Source organism: Aquarana catesbeiana, linkage group LG11 (genome assembly GCF_042186555.1).
Source record: "Aquarana catesbeiana isolate 2022-GZ linkage group LG11, ASM4218655v1, whole genome shotgun sequence".
In the NCBI taxonomy this organism is placed as follows: Eukaryota; Metazoa; Chordata; class Amphibia; order Anura; family Ranidae; genus Aquarana; species Aquarana catesbeiana.
Window position 1 is genome coordinate 4,118,202 of NC_133334.1, and position 21,437 is coordinate 4,139,638.

General features: G+C 48.3%; 1 protein-coding gene across 3 annotated transcripts in view; it reads left to right on the top strand.

The window, feature by feature from the left end:
• Window positions 1-21,437, top strand: part of SOX6 (SRY-box transcription factor 6) — a 507,467-nt gene that overhangs the window by 58,292 nt on the left and 427,738 nt on the right. For all 3 annotated transcript variants that reach the window (XM_073603957.1, XM_073603956.1, XM_073603959.1), the window contains exon 2: window positions 3,319-3,387. The gene's annotated coding sequence lies outside the window, so the exon portion shown is untranslated. The remainder of the gene's footprint in view (window positions 1-3,318; window positions 3,388-21,437) is intronic.

A 21,437-nucleotide genomic window follows, 5' to 3' on the forward strand; every position in this document is an offset into this window, starting at 1 on the left:
TCTGTCCTCAGTCCTCTGCTCTGTCCTCAGTCCTCTCCTCAGTCCTCTGCTCTGTCCTTAGTCTGCTGTTCTGTCCTCAGTCCTCTGCTCTGTCCTCAGTCCTCTCCTCAGTCCTCTCCTCAGTCCTCTGCTCTGTCCTCTGCTCTGTCTTCAGTCCTCTCCTCAGTCCTCTCCTCAGTCCTCTCCTCAGTCCTCTCCTCAGTCCTCTGCCCTGTCCTCAGTCCGCTGTTCTGTCCTCAGTCCTCTCCTCAGTCCTCTGCCCTGTCCTCAGTCCGCTGTTCTGTCCTCAGTTCTCTGCTTTGTCCTCAGTCCTCTCCTCAGTCCGCTGTTCTGTCCTCAGTCCTCTGCTCTGTCCTCAGTCCTCTGCTCTGTCCTCAGTCCTCTGCTCTGTCCTCAGTCCTCTGCTCTGTCCTCAGTCCTCTGCTCTGTCCTCAGTCCGCTGTTCTGTCCTCAGTCCTCTGCTCTGTCCTCAGTCCTCTCCTCAGTCCTCTGCTCTGTCCTCAGTCCTCTGCTCTGTCCTCAGTACTCTGCCCTGTCCTCAGTCCTCTGCTCTGTCCTCAGTCCTCTGCTCTGTCCTCAGTCCACTGTTCTGTCCTCAGTCCTCTGCTCTGTCCTCAGTCCTCTCCTCAGTCCTCTGCTCTGTCCTCAGTCCTCTGCTCTGTCCTCAGTCCTCTGCCCTGTCCTTAGTCCGCTGTTCTGTCCTCAGTCCTCTCCTCAGTCCTCTGCCCTGTCCTCAGTCCGCTGTTCTGTCCTCAGTTCTCTGCTTTGTCCTCAGTCCTCTCCTCAGTCCGCTGTTCTGTCCTCAGTCCGTTGTTCTGTCCTCAGTCCTCTGCTCTGTCCTCAGTCCTCTGCTCTGTCCTCAGTCCTCTGCTCTGTCCTCAGTCCTCTCCTCAGTCCTCTGCTCTGTCCTCAGTTCTCTGCCCTGTCCTCAGTCCGCTGTTCTGTCCTCAGTCCTCTGCTCTGTCCTCAGTCCTCTCCTCAGTCCTCTGCTCTGTCCTCAGTCCTCTGCTCTGTCCTCAGTCCTCTGCTCTGTCCTCAGTACTCTGCCCTGTCCTCAGTCCGCTGTTCTGTCCTCAGTCCTCTGCTCTGTCCTCAGTCCTCTCCTCAGTCCTCTGCTCTGTCCTCAGTCCTCTGCTCTGTCCTCAGTCCTCTGCTCTGTCCTCAGTCCTCTGCTCTGTCCTCAGTACTCTGCCCTGTCCTCAGTCCTCTGCTCTGTCCTCTGCTGTGTCCTCAGTCCTCTCCTCAGTCCTCTCCTCAGTCCTCTCCTCAGTCCTCTGCTCTGTCCTCTGCTCTGTCCTCAGTCCTCTCCTCAGTCCTCTGCCCTGTCCTCAGTCCGCTGTTCTGTCCTCAGTCCTCTGCTCTGTCCTCAGTACTCTGCCTTGTCCTCAGTCCTCTGCTCTGTCCTCTGCTGTGTCCTCAGTCCTCTCCTCAGTCCTCTCCTCAGTCCTCTCCTCAGTCCTCTCCTCAGTCCTCTGCTCTGTCCTCTGCTCTGTCCTCAGTCCTCTCCTCAGTCCTCTCTTCAGTCCTCTGCTCTGTCCTCAGTCCTCTCCTCAGTCCTCTCCTCAGTCCTCTGCCCTGTCCTTAGTCCGCTGTTCTGTCCTCAGTCCTCTCCTCGGTCCTCTCCTCAGTCCTCTCCTCGATCCTCTGCTCTGTAATCAGCCTGACTGGAGCTTAAGGACGGCTTTTTATTGATAAAATCTGGAGCATTATTTGTACATCTCCCCTCAATGTATATTGTGATATGTTAGGAGATCATTCATTCAGGATTATAGAGTCTCTGTCCTCCTCATGCAGGGTGTCGCTGTACTCCTCATGCAGGGTGTCACTGTCCTCCTCATGCAGGGTGTCACTGTCCTCCTCATGCAGGGTGTCTCTGTCCTCCTCATGCAGGGTGTCACTGTCCTCCTCATGCAGGGTGTCACTGTCCTCCTCATGCAGGGTGTCTCTGTCCTCCTCATGCAGGGTGTCACTGTCCTCCTCATGCAGGGTGTCTCTGTCCTCCTCATGCAGGGTGTCACTGTCCTCCTCATGCAGGGTGTCTCTGTCCTCCTCATGCAGGGTGTCGCTGTTCTCCTCATGCAGGGTGTTGCTGTCCCCTCATGCAGGGTGTCACTGTACTCCTCATGCAGGGTGTCACTGTACTCCTCATGCAGGGTGTCACTGTACTCCTCATGCAGGGTGTAACTGTACTCCTCATGCAGGGTGTTGCTGTACTCCCCATGCAGGGTGTCACTTTACTCCTCATGCAGGTGTCACTGTACTCCTCATGCAGGGTGTCGCTGTACTCCTCATGCAGGGTGTCGCTGTACTCCTCATGCAGGGTGTCGCTGTCCTCCTCACGCAGGGTGTCGCTGTTCTCCTCACGCAGGGTGTCGCTGTCCTCCTCACGCAGGGTGTCGCTGTCCTCCTCATGCAGGGTGTCGCTGTCCTCCTCATGCAGGGTGTCGCTGTCCTCCTCATGCAGGGTGTCGCTGTCCTCCTCATGCAGGGTGTCGCTGTCCTCCTCATGCAGGGTGTCGCTGTCCTCCTCATGCAGGGTGTCGCTGTCCTCCTCATGCAGGGTGTCGCTGTCCTCCTCATGCAGGGTGTCGCTGTCCTCCTCATGCAGGGTGTCTCTGTCCTCCTCATGCAGGGTGTCGCTGTCCTCCTCATGCAGGGTGTCACTGATGTTGCTCCCTGCTACGCTTCCCATTTTCAATAGAAACTAATAGTAAATATTCTCTCTTCAGATTTGTGTGATGTCTCTTCTATGACTGCTCTTTGTACACTGCAAGCCTGATTTCCACTTTCAGCTGGTGTGTGGTGACTGCTAATTGTACTGAATGATCTGAAATGGTATCCAATGGCTTTAGAAGGGAGGGGGCGGGGCACACGGATCTGATCATCTATGGAAGAGATTTATAAATGTTACTTTTCTGTCTTTTCACATATTTGGGAAATAAAAGAAACATTTTCATCATTTATAATAAATATAAATCAGCAGAATGTGCAGTGCTGGAAAAAGTATTCATACCCCTTGGAATTTCCCACATTATGTCATGTGACAACCCAAAAACATAAATGTATTTTATTGGGATTTTATGTGATAGACCAACACAAAGTGGAAGGAAATTGTCGATCTCTGGAGGTGGGTTTAGTACATTTGATCTCTCAGGACTTGTAGAGAGTCTCCTGTCTGGCTGGTCAGAGAGCTGTTCCAGGCTTGTTAGGTGTCATCAGTGCGGGACATGGAGGGGCGGATATAGACGGGACAGGGAACGCTGTGCGCCCGCTCTCTGTACGCGCCATTCTCATCACCTCTTCTTCTTCTTCCTGCAGATCAGTTTAATGAATTCACCAGACGCCCACCAGTGACTCCGCCCACCCGCCCGCTATCCTCCGCTAATTGTAAGTAGTTCCTTTACTTCTCTTTATACAGACGCAGTGCAGCCTGGGAAATCCTAGAGTCTGATTGGTCGGATCAAACGGTCCTACTAACACCTGTGCAGTGTACAGGCCAATCCGCTGAATGGAAGCTTTAAAGTAGAACTAAAGGCATAGCTCCCAATTGTCCCGGATTTTGAGGGACTGCCCCGGATTTTGAGGGACTGTCCCGGATTTCGAGGGACTGTCCCTGATTTCGAGGGATTGTCTCTGATTTCAAGGGACTGTGCCTGATTTCGAGGGACTGTCCCTGATTTGGAGCAATGTCCCTCTTTCCTCCTCATTTGTCCCTCATTTTGGTCTGTACTATAGAGTTGTATATAAAGTACACTTTTTATCTATCAAAAAGTGTTTCCCAGCGGTAAACCTTTCATTTGATTTCTAAATTGCTGCATTTGTAAATTCCAAAAGCCGATATAAAGGAATATCAGTGGTAAAAAAAAAGCACTTGTAGGTTTAAAAAATCTTGTGTTTTTTTGTACAATTCTCCTTTAAGGGGGTGTGGCAGGGGGTGTGTCCTATGCCTGCATACTTTTGCTGATAGGTGTCCCTCGTTCCCATCTCAAAAGGTTGGGAGTTGTGCTAAAGGCAAAACTTTTTTTCTTAGTGTTGGATGTAGTGGAGAGGGATTAGACCCCCTGTCAGTTTGTATTTCTGTCCCCAATAGGGAGATTCATACCGCTCTATTTGTCCTGTTTATCATTATCAGTAAAAGTAAAAAGAAAATCCCAAATTTTGAGTTATCCCCAGAAAATGAATGGAGGGGAAATCTTCCAATGGGGACACTAGGTCTGGTGATCTGTGAAGGGGGGTCCCCAAGGAATTCCCCTAATTGGCAGGGATTTCCTCTTACTTCCTGTTTGGCTATGGGACAGGAAGTGAAGAGAAATCTCCGCAATGGGACACAGATTGCAAAAACAAAAAATCTGACAGGGGGTCTAACCCTCCATTACTCTATCCAAAATGAGAAAAAAAAAAAGTTTTGCCCATATTTCTACTTTAAGTCCAGTTTTGGATGGAGCGGGGGAAGGGTGGAAGACTCCCATCAGGTGTTCCTAATGTTCTTCTGTGTCACGCGGACAGGAAGTGAGGATAAATATTGTCAATGTGGACACAGAGTAATAAAAATTTGATCCCCCCCTCCCCCACTCCTTCTCCTCCCTCCATCCAAATCTGAAAAACTGGGACAAGAATGTTGGGCACATTTTATTCAAAGTGTTGGAGCAATTTGAATCTTCCGGTGTGTGTGCTGGTGGTGCAGACCGGTTACATCTGACCTCCGGGATAGGAAATCCATCGGTCATGTGACTTCTCCAGGATCTGTGCAGTCATCCAGTGTGAGACTTCCTGTAATAAAGACCGCCCACTGCTGCTCCCTCTCCTTGTGCAGGGGGGCTGGTCTTGTCTCCGCCCCCCTCCTGTAGTTTTCTGTAGTGGGTGGAGCCTGCTGGGCCGCTCCCACAGCTCTGCTCTCTCTCCTTGTGCAGGGGGGCTGGTCTTGTCTCCACCCCTCCTGTAGTTTTCTGTAGTGGGTGGAGCCTGCTGGGCCCCTCCCACAGCACTGCGCTCTGCACAGTGATGATGTCACAGCTACTTTTACAGGGTAATATCTGGATTTGCATGGGGCGTTTGATGCACACAAAGTGAATTTTTATATCCTGTGTGGTTATTGAGAAAAATATTTAAATGAAGTTTTTGTGCCCGGAGTTCTGCTTTAATACTGACGGAGGCCGGATCTGCAGCGCTGTCATTGGTTTGAGGCTGACCGCGCTGATTGTTCAATCTCCTTTAGATCCACCAGCAACTACATAGCACCAGATTGGATACAACCTGAATCGGGAAGGCGGGACCTCACATGACACAGTAGATGTAAAGGAGATTGTAAGATGTATGACCAGCTTTGTATTATCAGATACAATGCGTTTCCCCCGGAGTATCCAGCAGATCCCCCCACTTTTGTGGACTTGAGTGATAGGACCTCAGTCCATGGAGGGCGACATTCTGAATATTATACTTATTAGCCCTTCGAGCCCTGGTGCCCAGCATGTGGCCCTTCCGGTACTTATGGTTGGCCCTCGGGTCCCAGCAACCAGTAGTGGGATCATTGTAGAGGGGAGTAATGTCTCTAGCATTGTCCTGTAACATCCCCCCAGTCTGTAGAATTCTCCTCCAGACTATCACTTTACTCGAACCATGTCATCCGTCTCTGATCAACTCCGGCATCATGTCCCCATCTCTGACCATCCCCAGCATCATGTCCCCATCTCTGACCATCCCCAGCATCATGTCCCCCATGTCTGACCATCTCCAGCATCATGTCCCCCATCTCTGACCATCCCCAGCATCATGTCCCCCATGTCTGACCATCCCCAGCATCATGTCCCCCATGTCTGACCATCTCCAGCATCATGTCCCCCATCTCTGACCATCCCCAGCATCATGTCCCCCATGTCTGACCATCTCCAGCATCATGTCCCCCATCTCTGACCATCTCCAGCATCATGTCCCCCATCTCTGACCATCTCCAGCATCATGTCCCCCATCTCTGACCATCCCCACCATCATGTCCCCCATCTCTGACCATCTCCAGCATCATGTCCCCCATCTCTGACCATCCCCACCATCATGTCCCCCATCTCTGACCATCTCCAGCATCATGTCCCCCATCTCTGACCATCCCCACCATCATGTCCCCCATCTCTGACCATCTCCGGCATCATGTCCCCCATGTCTGACCATCTCCAGCATCATGTCCCCCATCTCTGACCATCCCCAGCATCATGTCCCCCATGTCTGACCATCTCCAGCATCATGTCCCCCATCTCTGACCATCCCTAGCATCATGTCCCCCATCTCTGACCATCTCCGGCATCATGTCCCCCATGTCTGACCATCTCCGGCATCATGTCCCCCATGTCTGACCATCTCCGGCATCATGTCCCCCATGTCTGACCATCTCCGGCATCATGTCCCCCATCTCTGACCATCTCCAGCATCATGTCCCCCATCTCTGACCATCCCCAGCATCATGTCCCCCATCTCTGACCATCTCCGGCATCATGTCCCCCATCTCTGACCATTTCCAGCATCATGTCCCCCATCTCTGACCATCCCCACCATCATGTCCCCCATCTCTGACCATCTCCGGCATCATGTCCCCCATGTCTGACCATCTCCAGCATCATGTCCCCCATGTCTGACCATCTCCAGCATCATGTCCCCCATGTCTGACCATCTCCAGCATCATGTCCCCCATGTCTGACCATCTCCAGCATCATGTCCCCCATCTCTGACCACCTCCAGCATTGTGCCCCTTATCTCTGACCATCTTCAGCCTTGTGTCTCCCATCTCTGACCATCTCCAGCCTTGTGTCCCCCATCTCTGACCATCTCCAGCCTTGTGTCCCCCATCTCTGACCATCTCCAGCCTTGTGTCCCCCATCTCTTACCACTTTCAGCCTTGTGTCCCCCATCTCTGACCATCTCCAGCATTGTGTCCCCCATCTCTTACCACTTTCAGCCTTGTGTCCCCCATCTCTAACCATCACCAGCATTGTGTTTCCCATCTCTGACCATCTCCAGCCTTGTGTTTCCCATCTCTGACCATCTCCAGCATTGTGTCCCCCATCACTGACCATCTCCAGCCTTGTGTCCCCATCTCTTACCATCTCCAGCCTTGTGTCCCCCATCTCTGACCATCTCCAGCATTGTGTTTCCCATCTCTGACCATCTCCAGTATTGTGTCCCCCATCTCTGACCATCACCAGCATTGTGTCCCCCATCACTGACCATCTCCAGCCTTGTGTCCCCCATCTCTGACCATCTCCAGCCTTGTGTCCCCCATTTCTGACCATCTCCAGCCTTGTGTCCCCCATCACTGACCATCTCCAGCCTTGTGTCCCCTATCTCTGACCATCTCCAGCCTTGTGTCCCTCATCTCTGACCATCTCCAGCCTTGTGTCCCCCATCTCTGACCATCTCCCGCCTTGTGTCCCCCATCTCTGACCATCTCCAGCCTTGTGTCCCTCATCTCTGACCATCTCCAGCCTTGTGTCCCCCATCTCTGACCATCTCCAGCATTGTGTTTCCCATCTCTGACCATCTCCAGCATTGTGTCCCCCATCTCTGACCATCACCAGCATTGTGTCCCCCATCACTGACCATCTCCAGCCTTGTGTCCCCCATCTCTGACCATCTCCAGCCTTGTGTCCCCCATTTCTGACCATCTCCAGCCTTGTGTCCCCCATCACTGACCATCTCCAGCCTTGTGTCCCCTATCTCTGACCATCTCCAGCCTTGTGTCCCTCATCTCTGACCATCTCCAGCCTTGTGTCCCCCATCTCTGACCATCTCCCGCCTTGTGTCCCCCATCTCTGACCATCTCCAGCCTTGTGTCCCTCATCTCTGACCATCTCCAGCCTTGTGTCCCCCATCTCTGACCATCTCCAGCCTTGTGTCCCCCATCTCTGACCATCTCCAGCCTTGTGTCCCCCATCTCTGACCATCTCCAACCTTGTGTCCCCCATCACTGACCATCTCCAGCCTTGTGTGCCCCATCTCTGACCATCACCAGCCTTGTGTCCCCCATCTCTGACCATCTCCAGCCTTGTGTCCCCCATCTCTGACCATCTCCAGCCTTGTGTCCCCCATTTCTGACCATCTCCAGCCTTGTGTCCCCCATCACTGACCATCTCCAGCCTTGTGTCCCCTATCTCTGACCATCTCCAGCCTTGTGTCCCCCATCTCTGACCATCTCCAGCCTTGTGTCCCCCATCTCTGACCATCTCCAGCCATGTATCCCCCATCTCTGACCATATCCAGGGTTGTGTCCCCCTAAAAAGTAATGGCTGCATATCGTGACGTTCCAATTGCCGTTTATTAAAGAACCACCAAAGTCACACCATGGGACACCAACAAAAAATCTTGGTAGACGCGTTTCACACAATGATATTGTGCTTGATCATTAGTTTAAGCACAATATGATTGTGTGAAACGCGTCTACAGAGACTTTTTGTTGGTGTCCTATGGTGTGACTTTGGTGGTTCTTTAATAAATGGCAATTGGAACTTCGCGATGTGCAGCCATTACTTTTTAATCCTGACATTGTTTACGGACGGCGGGCCGGGGCCCATCAGGTTATCTGTCTCACCTGGAGCAGCGAGGTCTTTGCACTTTGTTGTGCCCCTCCCTCTTTTGACTATCTCCAGCATTGTGTCCTCCATCTTTGACAATCCAATATAGAACTACATATACTGAATGTTATGTGTGGCCCTAGGGTTGTCAGGGGCCACAACTGGGACCCTCTATGTCTAGAAAATTGACCACCACCACCTTTTAAAGAATAATTCCAGGCATGTTATACATAGATACATTGGTCCTGTGATAGTTTGATTTTTTGGTGGCACCGGACATCTGTCCGCGCGGTTGTATCCTCCTCATGGGGTGCCGTCATCCCCGTCCTTACTGCGTCGTAATTTAGGCGAGGAGTGGCAGTGCGGACCGAGGACGCACACATAGTGGCGGTCTCTCGGGGTCCGCGATGTAACAAATATTGTAATAACAGGTGTGTGAGCGCCATGTAAATCTGTACGGAGATATTAATTGCAGCTGGCGGGTCCTATTACCGATTCATTCCGCCGGTACTCGGCACGCCGAGATTAATTGGTGCACCGCGGCTCCGCTGACAGGCCGGAGATAGAAGGACCCTCGTTTAATGTCTTCATACAGCCCGAGGGACGCAGGTTTTTACCCGAAACAACCCCGCCGGTGTTTTGTCAGCCATCATTGTTCTGCCAGCATGGCGGTAACCCGAGACGGGCGCCAAGAATGCGGCATGGGAACCGCGCGCTGCTATTTAAAGTGCGGTCTTGTCATAGTGAAAGCAATTGACAATAATATGAACTAATATTAGGAGCATTGGCTCACGCTGTAAGTTACACCTGAAACACGAGAGAATGCGTGTGATACAACGCACACCCCTCTATAAATAGCACAGCTTCCATCTTCGGTGTCCGTCCAACCGCAGGCTGGTGAGAGACTCTTCTCCCGGTATAGATCGATATCTGTGTGTGTGTGGAGAGAGACTGGAGTCCTCCAGCAGTGCAGAGTATTTCAGGAGAGGAGAGTTATAGAGGAAGGAGCAGAGTCCTCCAGCAGTGCAGAGTATTTCAGGAGATGAGAGTTATAGAGGAAGGAGCAGAGTCATCCAGCAGTGCAGAGTATTTCAGGAGAGGAGAGTTATAGAGGAAGGAGAGGAGTCCTCCAGCAGAGTATTTCAGGAGAGGAGAGTTATAGAGGAAGGAGCAGAGTCCTCCAGCAGAGTATTTCAGGAGAAGAGAGTTATAGAGGAAGGAGCAGAGTCCTCCAGCAGTGCAGAGTATTTCAGGAGAGGAGAGTTATAGAGGAAGGAGCAGAGTCCTCCAGCAGTGCAGAGTATTTCAGGAGAGGAGAGTTATAGAGGAAGGAGAGGAGTCCTCCAGCAGTGCAGAGTATTTCAGGAGATGAGAGTTATAGAGGAAGGAGCAGAGTCCTCCAGCAGAGTATTTCAGGAGAGGAGAGTTATAGAGGAAGGAGCAGAGTCCTCCAGCAGTGCAGAGTATTTCAGGAGAGGAGAGTTATAGAGGAAGGAGCAGAGTCCTCCAGCAGTGCAGAGTATTTCAGGAGAGGAGAGTTATAGAGGAAGGAGCAGAGTCCTCCAGCAGAGTATTTCAGGAGAGGAGAGTTATAGAGGAAGGAGCAGAGTCCTCCAGCAGAGTATTTCAGGAGAAGAGAGTTATAGAGGAAGGAGCAGAGTCCTCCAGCAGTGCAGAGTATTTCAGGAGAGGAGAGTTATAGAGGAAGGAGCAGAGTCCTCCAGCAGAGTATTTCAGGAGAGGAGAGTTATAGAGGAAGGAGCAGAGTCCTCCAGCAGAGTATTTCAGGAGAGGAGAGTTATAGAGGAAGGAGCAGAGTCCTCCAGCAGAGTATTTCAGGAGAGGAGAGTTATAGAGGAAGGAGCAGAGTCACCCAGCAGAGTATTTCAGGAGAGGAGAGTTATAGAGGAAGGAGCAGAGTCCTCCAGCAGAGTATTTCAGGAGAAGAGAGTTATAGAGGAAGGAGCAGAGTCCTCCAGCAGTGCAGAGTATTTCAGGAGAGGAGAGTTATAGAGGAAGGAGAGGAGTCCCCCAGCAGTGCAGAGTATTTCAGGAGAGGAGAGTTATAGAGGAAGGAGCAGAGTCCTCCAGCAGTGCAGAGTATTTCAGGAGAGGAGAGTTATAGAGGAAGGAGCAGAGTCCACCAGCAGTGCAGAGTATTTCAGGAGAGGAGAGTTATAGAGGAAGGAGCAGAGTCCTCCAGCAGAGTATTTCAGGAGAGGAGAGTTTTAGAGGAAGGAGCAGAGTCCTCCGGCAGTGCAGAGTATTTCAGGAGAGGAGAGTTGGAGAAAGGAGATATAAATGATGTATCCCGGGTTTGTTTGTTGGGTTTTGCACGGAGCTGTGTCCCTGTCCCAGAATGGAAGTTGGGATTTGCTGACTCCGGATCTTTTGCGCTCTAATAATGACAGAATAAAGAAGCGCAGAGACTTGTGCGGCACATCGATGACATCATCGCGTTGTGTAATAAGTCCACATCTCTCCCCCGCACGGCTCGCACATTCAATAACCATCAATAGCAGGAAATGAGAAGGCGGAGGGTCCCGGTGTGATTTGGGATAAGATTTTGGAAAATGTGAAGGAGTAGGTGGAATAATTGGATCTGGAGAATTTGGCCCTCGGGGGCCCCGCGCTGTGCTCAGCACACTTTTCTGCCCTTGTGCAGCGATGACGGCGAGTCTCGCAGTCGGTCTTTGTTCCGTCATCTCTCCAGATTTATAACGTGACAAAGTTTCATTTACATGCATGATATAGAGAGAGCGCTCCGTCCAAACTGCGCCATCGGGGAGAGATAAATCGATTTGTGTGAATTATGAACTGAGAGCGATCGGCTTACCCCATGATGGAAATGTTCGTGTTTAGCGCTGGTGGTGCGGGCGTGACACCCCCTCCCAAAGATCCGCCGACAGCCCGGACTTTTCTTGCATAGGAAATAATAATAAGAACAATGTATCAGTGCGGAGCTCGTGTGTTTGAACTTGCAGAACTCAATATTGATCTGTTGATTTCATGGCCCATTATGACATGTCTTCCAATAGATCAATACTTCACAGATATAAGGAATATCCGACACTGGGAAGGTGAAACAGAGCTATATCTGGGGATCTGGATGATAATAGAGACTATCTATCAAACATCTTTCTGTTTTTCTCCTCTCAGACCTTCTCTAGCGTTGTGTCCTCATCTCTAACTCCAGCATTGTATCCCCCATTTCTGACCATCTCCAGCCTTATGTACTCCATCTCTGACCAGCTCAAGAATTGTGCCCCCCCATCTCTGAAAACTCCAACATTGTGTCCCCCATTTCTGCCCATCTCCAGCATTTTGTCTCCTGTTTCTGACCTTCTCTAGCATTGTGTCCCCATCTCTGACCATCTCCAGCGTTGTGTCCCCCTTCTATGACCACCTCCAATCTCGTGTCCTCCATCCATGACCACCTCCAGCCTTGTGTCCTCCATCTCTGACCATCTCAGGCATTGTGTCCCCAAACTCTGACCATTTCTAGCATTGTACCCCCATTCATGACCAACTGCAGCATTGTGTGCCCATCTCTGACCATCTCCAGTATTGTGTCCCCATCTCTAGCGTTGTGTCCCCCGTCCATGACCACCTCCAACCTTTTGTCCTTCATCTCAAACCAACTCAGCATTGTGCCCCCATCCATGACCATCTCCGGCATTGTGTCCCCCAACTCTGACCATCTCCGGCATTGTGTCCCCAAACTATGACCATGTCTAGCATTGTAACTCCATTAATGACCAACTCCAGCATTGTGTCCCCCATCTCTGACCATCTCCAGCATTGTGTCCCCAAACTCTGACCATGTCCAGCATTGTACCCCCATTCATGACCAACTCCAGTATTGTGTCCCCCAAATCTAACCATCTCCGGCATTGTGTCCCTCAACTCTGACCATCTCCGGCATTGTGTCCCCCAACTCTGACCATCTCCGACATTGTGTCCCCAAACTCTAAACATGTCTAGCATTGTAACCCCATTCATGACCAACTCCAGCATTGTGTCTCCCATCTCTGACCATCTCCAGCATTATGCCCTCATCCATGACCACCTCCAGCCTTGTGTCCCCCATCTCTGACCATCTCCGGTATTGTGTCCCCAAACTCTGACCATGTCTAGCATTGTACCCCCATTCATGACCAACTCCAGCATTGTTGTGTCCCCCATCTCTGACCATCGCCATCATTGTGCCCCCATCCATGACCACTTCCAGCCTTGTGTCCCCCATCTCTGACCATCTCCCTTTTCCCCCTTCATTCATGCTTTCTGTATCTCTCTGCTTTATTAGCAACACTAAGCCCTTTTCTCATCTCCGGGTTGGGCGCTGGTGAGGGTCTCTGTGGTAGAAGTATTATAGGTGATCATGGAGGGATGGGGATTGGGGATCCTTATCACACTGGTGGGCAGGGTTGCCAACCGCCAGTAAATTTACCGACAGTTTGTAAACATATGCAATTTTTTTTTTTTTTACAACTGCCAGTAAATATCAGGAGCTGATAATTTCTTGCGGTGTTGACTTTTTAAGTGTAAATCAAGCAAATTACTGAATTACAAATATCGGTATTGTCAGTGTTTTCATATCATGTTTATACTGTTCAAATATTCACTGTGTTAGTTTTCAATAGGAGTTCTGTAATTTCTCAGGTTGTCATTAAAAATGTGCTCTGCCAGTAAAATTTCCATGTTTTGTCAGTAAAAAAAATGCTGCGGGAGGGTGGCAACCCTGCTGGTGGGACAGTTAGCGCTCTATGGGTAGATAGAAGTTGCCAGGCCTCGGCTCCGCCATGATGGAAGTATCTTAGAATTGATTGTTTTGGAACCTCTGAAATGGTCCTATTGGTGTTACTGTCAATAGCAGTGGTGGTCATGCGCTGTGTCTGGATTCTTGGCTGGTGGCTTCCACACACACAAGGATTTCCACCATTTCCTCAGTTTGTGATAGAAGTAAATAATTTGTTGTGTGGTAGAAGAATCTCACCACAGATTTGTAGTCCAGATACAAATGTATTCCAATAGAAGATCTGCTAGAAGACAATACAAAGTTTCCATTATAACTTTGGAAGCACAACGGACATAGTCAGGCCCAGCCATGATGGAAGTATCTGGCGCTCTCAGTAAGTAATAATATCTGACAGCCAGCAGTGAGCTCGGTGTGCCAGGAGTGGCGGTAATTGATTGGAGACGTAGGACGGGGAGTTGTGTGTAAATGGTGATCCAGGGGACACGGCTAAGTGACAGGTACACGGATAATCTCCATATGATAATCATGTTGGGTTAATGAGTGTAATTTATAATCTTTGTCATCGTTGGAGCTTGCGTACAGCGCCCGGAGTCCCCAGGAAGGAAAAGCATAATTAACCCCTTCTCTCCCAGAGGAGACGGCACAATGGCAGGTTATTAAATAACCAGACAAATTAGAGAATGTTAATAGTGCCGGGGAACATTAATTCCATCTATAGATTCCCTCTCCTCTTCTGCGCTCCCACCAATCTGGCAGGATTCAGTGAGTGCTCAACCGTCCGCACTCTGGGAAATTCTTTTCTTTTTTTTTTTTTTTTTCTTGAGGTCTGGAATGGCTTTCCAAAACTGAACTCTGATACATTGTACAGTATGTGAGAAGATCTGTAGAACCTTCCTAGAATATGAGCTTAGTGTCTCTTCTTTCCAGCCTTCTTATTTTCCTATTCTTCTTCCTCTCCTCTTTTTTTCTTCCTCTTGTTTTTCTCTCTTCTTCCTTTTCCCCTTTCTTTGCTTGTCCCCTCTTCTTCCTCTCCTTCTCCCTCTTCTTTCTGCTTTTCTTCATTCTCCTCTTCCTCTTCTCTTCTCTTTCTCTTTTTTCTTTCTTTTCCTCTTTTCTTTCTCTTCCTCTTTTCTTTCTCTTCTCTTCCTCCCCTGTTTTCTTCCTCTTCTTTTTCCTCTCCTCTTTCTTTACTATTCCCCTCACTTTACTTTCCTTCTTTTCTTCCTTTTCCTCCTCTTTCCTATTCATTCTCTTCCTCTCCTCTCCTCTTCCTCTCCTCTTTTATTCCTCTTCTCTTCCTCTCCTCTTTTATTCCTCTTCTCTTCCTCTCCTCTTTTATTCCTCTTCTCTTCCTCTCCTCTTGCTCTCATGTTTTCTTCCTCTTCTTTTTCTCTCCTCCTCCTTTACTATTCCCCTCTCCTTCCTCTCCCTCTTCCATAACCCTCTCCATTTCCTCTCCTCCTTTTACTCCCCTTTCCTATTCCTCTTTATCTTTTTTTATCTTTTTCTCTTTCTCTTCCTCTCCTCTCCCTCTTCCTCTCCTCTTCCTCTTATTTTTCATTACCTCTTCGTCTTCTCTTTATCTTCCTCTTCTTTTTCTCTCCTCTTCCTCTCCTCTTTCTTTGCTTTTCCCCTCTTCTTCCTCTCCCTCTTCCTATCCCCCTCCTTTCCTTCTTTTCTTAATTTTCCTCTCTTCTCTCCTCTCCTCTTCCTCTCCTCTCTGCCTCCTCTTCTTCCCCTCTTCCTCTTCTTCTCCTCTTCCTCTTCTCCCCCTCTTTCTCTTCTTCTCCTCTTCATTTTCTTCCCCTCTTCCTCTTCTTCTCCTCTTCCTTTTCTTCCCCTCTTCCTCTTCTTCCCCTCTTCCTCTTCTTCCCCTCTTCCTCTTCTTCTCCTCTTCCTCTTCTTCCCCTCTTCCTCTTCTTCCCCTCTTCCTCTTCTTCCACTCTTCCTCTTCTTCCCCTCTTTCTCTTCTTCTCCTCTTCCTCTTCTTCTCTTCTTCCTCTTCTTCCCCTCTTCCTCTTCTTCTCCTCTTCATCTTCTTCCCCTCTTCCTGTTCTTCTCCTCTTCCTCTTCTTCCCCTCTTCCTCTTCTTCCCCTCTTCCTCTTCTTCCCCTCTACCTCTTCTTCCCCTCTTCCTCTTCTTCCCCTCTTCCTCTTCTTCTCCTCTTCCTCTTCTTCCCCTCTTCCTCTTCTTCTCCTCTTCCTCTTCTTCCTCTCTTCCTCTTCTTCTCCTCTTCCTCTTCTTCCCCTCTTCCTCTTCTTCACCTCTTCCTCTTCTTCCCCTCTTCCTCTCCTCTTGTTCACCTAATCTTCCTTTGCCTCTTCCTCTTCTTATCCTCTTTTCTTCCTCTTCATGTTCTATATCTCTCCTCTTCTTGATTTTCTTCCTCTTATCTTACCCTTTCTCTCCTCTCCTCTCCCTCTTCCTATCTTTTTCTTCCTAATACTCTTCTCTTCCTCTTCTTCTTCCTCTTCTCTCAGTTTTAGTGGCATTTGATATATAAATGGTGACAGAGATCTCAGTAGTGATGTGTGTGGTTACAGTAAAGATTGTCCACAATACGGTACAGCTTGCCCCGGGATTGGACATGCTGGGAGTTTCTCCTCAGATTTGGCTGTCCCGGATCAGCAGAACAAACCTTCACCCGGTATACATATAATTACAAAGACAAAGCGGCATGGTGGGGGGTTGGGAGGGGATTAAGACTCTCTGCGCTCTCGGAGGAGTCGCCTGTTCTCCGGCAGGCCTCGGCTCTTGAATAAGTCTCTGATAGAAGATGTTCTACAGGAGTCGGAATTTTTAAAGTGTATCCGACTTGTCCATATTCTGTCACCTGTGAGGTCATCGGCTCTTTCCAGGATGGTGATCTCTTCCATCGTCTTCTCCATTCTTCATGTTCCTCTCTGGATGGCGGCCAATATTTCCCAATTTGGCTCTTGGCTGCATTTAAGGGGTTTGGTAGCAAAGCCTTCCTATACCTTATATTGGGGAGGGGTGTGATATGGAGTCTGAGGGTCCGGGGCCCCAGTGGGGAGCGGCGGGGGGGTTGGGTAATGATTTTCACTATTGGGTTTAAATTTGTTTCCAATAATTGTAATTAGTGCAACTGCCGCCAAATGTGGGCAAGGGGGCCCTGGGGTCAATTCTCATCTCCGGCATCCCGAGGACATGCTTCTCTTCTCTCCCCCACTATCCAGAGCGTAGAGGAAGAAGGAAGGATGCTCGGTGTGGTCAGTGATCTCACACATATGTTTTCAGTTCTCTCTGCTGGTGTTGGGCTCTGTCGTGTGTCATAGTGATTGAGGTCTTTAGAAGTTCAGACTAGAAAGAAACTTCCTCTTAATTCATATTACTTTAAAAGAAATGTAACTGGGTGACATTTAGCTTGCCCCGTCTGTTAATGTTTTCATCCTTTGTTAAATCTCAATGCTGCTGATCTCCTGTCACCTCTTTGCAGCCACTTCCCATCTCCATGCACTCCAGTGATGGCAGCTTGGCATCTCCTCTTCCTCTTCTCCTTTTCCTCTCATCTGTGCTTCCTTTTCTTCTGCTCTTCCTCTTCTTCTCCTCTTCTATCTCAGGACGTGTTTCCTGATGGTGAGAAAAATGGGGTCACAACTCAGGAGCACAATTGGGAGACATGGACAGAGTGTTGTCACCCTATAACAGGAAGTGCCTGAAGAGGGAGCTCCATGGCGGGATCACCGAGGATTATTTTAGTGAAAGGTGCAGATATAGAAATACTGAAGGTTACTTTTTGAAGTGACAATAATTAATTTTTAGTAATTTATTAAAATGGAAGAATATTTTTCCGGCATATGATCTTTTTACATTGCAGCTGCGGTCACGTGTTCACCCCGTGTCCGCACATCTGTGCCGCCGCTGTAAAATAATACGTGTGAAAAAGTATCATTTGTATCGAAATACAGATTCTAATTCTCCTACGTACTCCCAGCGACTCCGGCGGGCCGGCCCCTCGGCTTGGACGGGCCTCAGCTTTCCATTTTACGTTTTGGACACGAGACAGAAAGCCGTTCCGTGCCGCCGCCCACTTTTTATTATTGTGCCGCCGTAATGGGAGCCCCGTGTACATTAAATTATCACGCGATCCGCTTAGAATGTAACGCCTGAATATGTAAGAGCTCTTCATTTTCAAAGAGAAACAATCCATCCATCAATATCTATCTATCTGTCTATCTATCTATCTATCTATCTATCTATCTTATCTATCTATCTATCTTATCTATCTATCTTATCTATCTATCTATCTTATCTATCTATCTATCTATCTATCTATCTATCTATCTATCTATCTATCTATCTATCTATCTATCTATCTATCTATCTATCTATCCTTGAAATTTTCCCCATTTTGTCATGTTTAGTTCAGGGGTTGCCCAACCTTTTGAAGAGCGAGGGCCACTTAAGCGACTTGGTAAGCGGTCATGGGAAACAAGCGGAGTGGTGGATGGCAGGTCTGTGTTCACTCTGCATGTGCGGAGCGGACACAGACACAGACCGCACGACTTTGTAGAGCCCAATCTACTGTGGATCGGATTTGGAGGTAGGCGGGTGTAAATGGACACAAGTCTGACGCTTCCTAGAGGTGAATGGAGGGTCCGATTGGGTCAGACTGATCTTGTGAAAGGGCCTAAGGCTGCTTTCACACTAATGCGCTGCTGTTTACCCACACTGCGGGCGCAGTGCACCTGCGGCTTTCCTGCGGGTTAGCTGCACTTTGCCATAGACTCCTGTTATATCCTGCAGGTGTGGTGCACTTTCTGAAAGAGCACCAAACCCAAAGGTAATAATAGAAGTCTATGGCTCGGTGCAGGTAATAATAGAAGTCTATGGCTCGGTGCAGGTAATAATAGAAGTCTATGGCTCGGTGCAGGTAATAGAAGTCTATGGCTCAGTACAGGTAATAATAGAAGTCTATGGCTCACTGCAGGTAACAATAGAAGTCTATGGCTGGGTGCAGGTAATAATAGAAGTCTATGGCTGGGTGCAGGTAATAATAGAAGTCTATGGGTCAGTACAGGTAATAATAGAAGTCTATGGCTCGGTGCAGGTAATAATAGAAGTCTATGGCTCGGTGCAGGTAATAATAGAAGTCTATGGCTCGGTGCAGGTAATAATAGAAGTCTATGGCTCGGTGCAGGTAATAATAGAAGTCTATGGCTCGGTGCAGGTAATAATAGAAGTCTATGGCTCAGTACAGGTAATAATAGAAGTCTATGGGTCAGTACAGGTAATAATAGAAGTCTATGGGTCAGTACAGGTAATAATAGAAGTCTATGGGTCAGTACAGGTAATAATAGAAGTCTATGGCTGGGTGCAGGTAATAATAGAAGTCTATGGCTCGGTACAGGTAATAATAGAAGTCTATGGGTCAGTACAGGTAATAATAGAAGTCTATGGGTCAGTACAGGTAATAATAGAAGTCTATGGGTCAGTACAGGTAATAATAGAAGTCTATGGGTCAGTACAGGTAATAATAGAAGTCTATGGCTCGGTGCAGGTAATAATAGAAGTCTATGGCTCAGTACAGGTAATAATAGAAGTCTATGGCTCAGTACAGGTAATAATAGAAGTCTATGGCTCGGTGCAGGTAATAATAGAAGTCTATGGCTCAGTACAGGTAACAATAGAAGTCTATGGCTCAGTACAGGTAATAATAGAAGTCTATGGGTCAGTACAGGTAATAATAGAAGTCTATGGCTCGGTGCAGGTAATAATAGAAGTCTATGGCTCAGTACAGGTAATAATAGAAGTCTATGGCTGGGTGCAGGTAATAATAGAAGTCTATGGCTGGGTGCAGGTAATAATAGAAGTCTATGGGTCAGTACAGGTAATAATAGAAGTCTATGGCTCAGTACAGGTAATAATAGAAGTCTATGGGTCAGTACAGGTAATAATAGAAGTCTATGGCTCGGTGCAGGTAATAATAGAAGTCTATGGCTCAGTACAGGTAACAATAGAAGTCTATGGCTCTGTACAGATAATAATAGAAGTCTATGGCTCGGTGCAGGTAATAATAGAAGTCTATGGGTCAGTACAGGTAATAATAGAAGTCTATGGCTCGGTGCAGGTAATAATAGAAGTCTATGGCTGGGTGCAGGTAACAATAGAAGTCTATGGCTCTGTACAGATAATAATAGAAGTCTATGGCTCGGTGCAGGTAATAATAGAAGTCTATGGCTCAGTACAGGTAATAATAGAAGTCTATGGCTCGGTGCAGGTAATAATAGAAGTCTATGGCTCAGTACAGGTAATAATAGAAGTCTATGGCTCGGTGCAGGTAATAATAGAAGTCTATGGCTCAGTACAGGTAATAATAGAAGTCTATGGCTCGGTGCAGGTAATAATAGAAGTCTATGGGTCAGTACAGGTAATAATAGAAGTCTATGGCTTGGTACAGGTAATAATAGAAGTCTATGGCTCGGTGCAGGTAATAATAGAAGTCTATGGCTCAGTACAGGTAATAATAGAAGTCTATGGCTCGGTGCAGGTAATAATAGAAGTCTATGGCTCTGTACAGATAATAATAGAAGTCTATGGCTGGGTGCAGGTAATAATAGAAGTCTATGGCTCAGTACAGGTAATAATAGAAGTCTATGGCTCGGTGCAGGTAATAATAGAAGTCTATGGCTCAGTACAGGTAATAATAGAAGTCTATGGGTCAGTGCAGGTAATAATAGAAGTCTATGGCTCGGTGCAGGTAATAATAGAAGTCTATGGGTCAGTACAGGTAATAATAGAAGTCTATGGGTCAGTACAGGTAATAATAGAAGTCTATGGGTCAGTACAGGTAATAATAGAAGTCTATGGCTCGGTGCAGGTAATAATAGAAGTCTATGGCTCGGTACAGGTAATAATAGAAGTCTATGGCTCGGTGCAGGTAATAATAGAAGTCTATGGGTCAGTACAGGTAATAATAGAAGTCTATGGCTCGGTGCAGGTAATAATAGAAGTCTATGGCTCAGTACAGGTAATAATAGAAGTCTATGGCTCGGTGCAGGTAATAATAGAAGTCTATGGCTCGGTGCAGGTAATAATAGAAGTCTATGGGTCAGTACAGGTAATAATAGAAGTCTATGGCTCGGTGCAGGTAATAATAGAAGTCTATGGGTCAGTACAGGTAACAATAGAAGTCTATGGCTCAGTACAGGTAATAATAGAAGTCTATGGCTCGGTGCAGGTAATAATAGAAGTCTATGGCTCGGTACAGGTAATAATAGAAGTCTATGGCTCGGTGCAGGTAATAATAGAAGTCTATGGCTCGGTACAGGTAATAATAGAAGTCTATGGCTCGGTGCAGGTAATAATAGAAGTCTATGGGTCAGTACAGGTAATAATAGAAGTCTATGGCTCGGTGCAGGTAATAATAGAAGTCTATGGGTCAGTACAGGTAATAATAGAAGTCTATGGCTTGGTGCAGGTAATAATAGAAGTCTATGGCTCAGTACAGGTAATAATAGAAGTCTATGGCTCGGTGCAGGTAACCCTCAGGTGCACTGCGCTGCACCTGCGGATCAGTTCGGAAGCAGCCCAGTAACCACCGCAGAACAGATATGCCCGTATATATACACTGTGATTTTAGTAATAAACTTACCTTTAATAACAGTCTTCTATTCAGGTATCGCCGGCTGTTGCTGTCCCAGAAGGAGTGCGTTTGGTATCACCGCCGCCTGTGACAGGAGCCCGCGCTATGCAGGAAGCATCGGCTTATGCGGCTCGGCTCCGCAGACACTTGCTTCCTCTACCGCCTCACAACATTCATGCTTCGGGAACGGCGGGTCAGGAACCCGTGTTCTGGGCTTGCTGACCCCACCATCCCAGAACAGGAGGTCGCGGGCCACATCAGAGGGCTCCGCAGGACACTGGTTGGGCACCCCTGGTTTAGATCAAAGCATATTCATGTGTTAGAATGGCCCAGTCACAGTCCAGACCTAAATCACATTGAGAATCTGTGGCAAGACTTGAAAATTGCTGTTCACAGACGCTCTCCATCCAATCTGACAGAGCTTGAGATATTTTACAAAGAAGAATGGGCAGAAATGTCCTCTCTAGATGTGCAAAGCTGGTAGAGACATCCCCAAAAAGACTTGTAGAGAAAGGG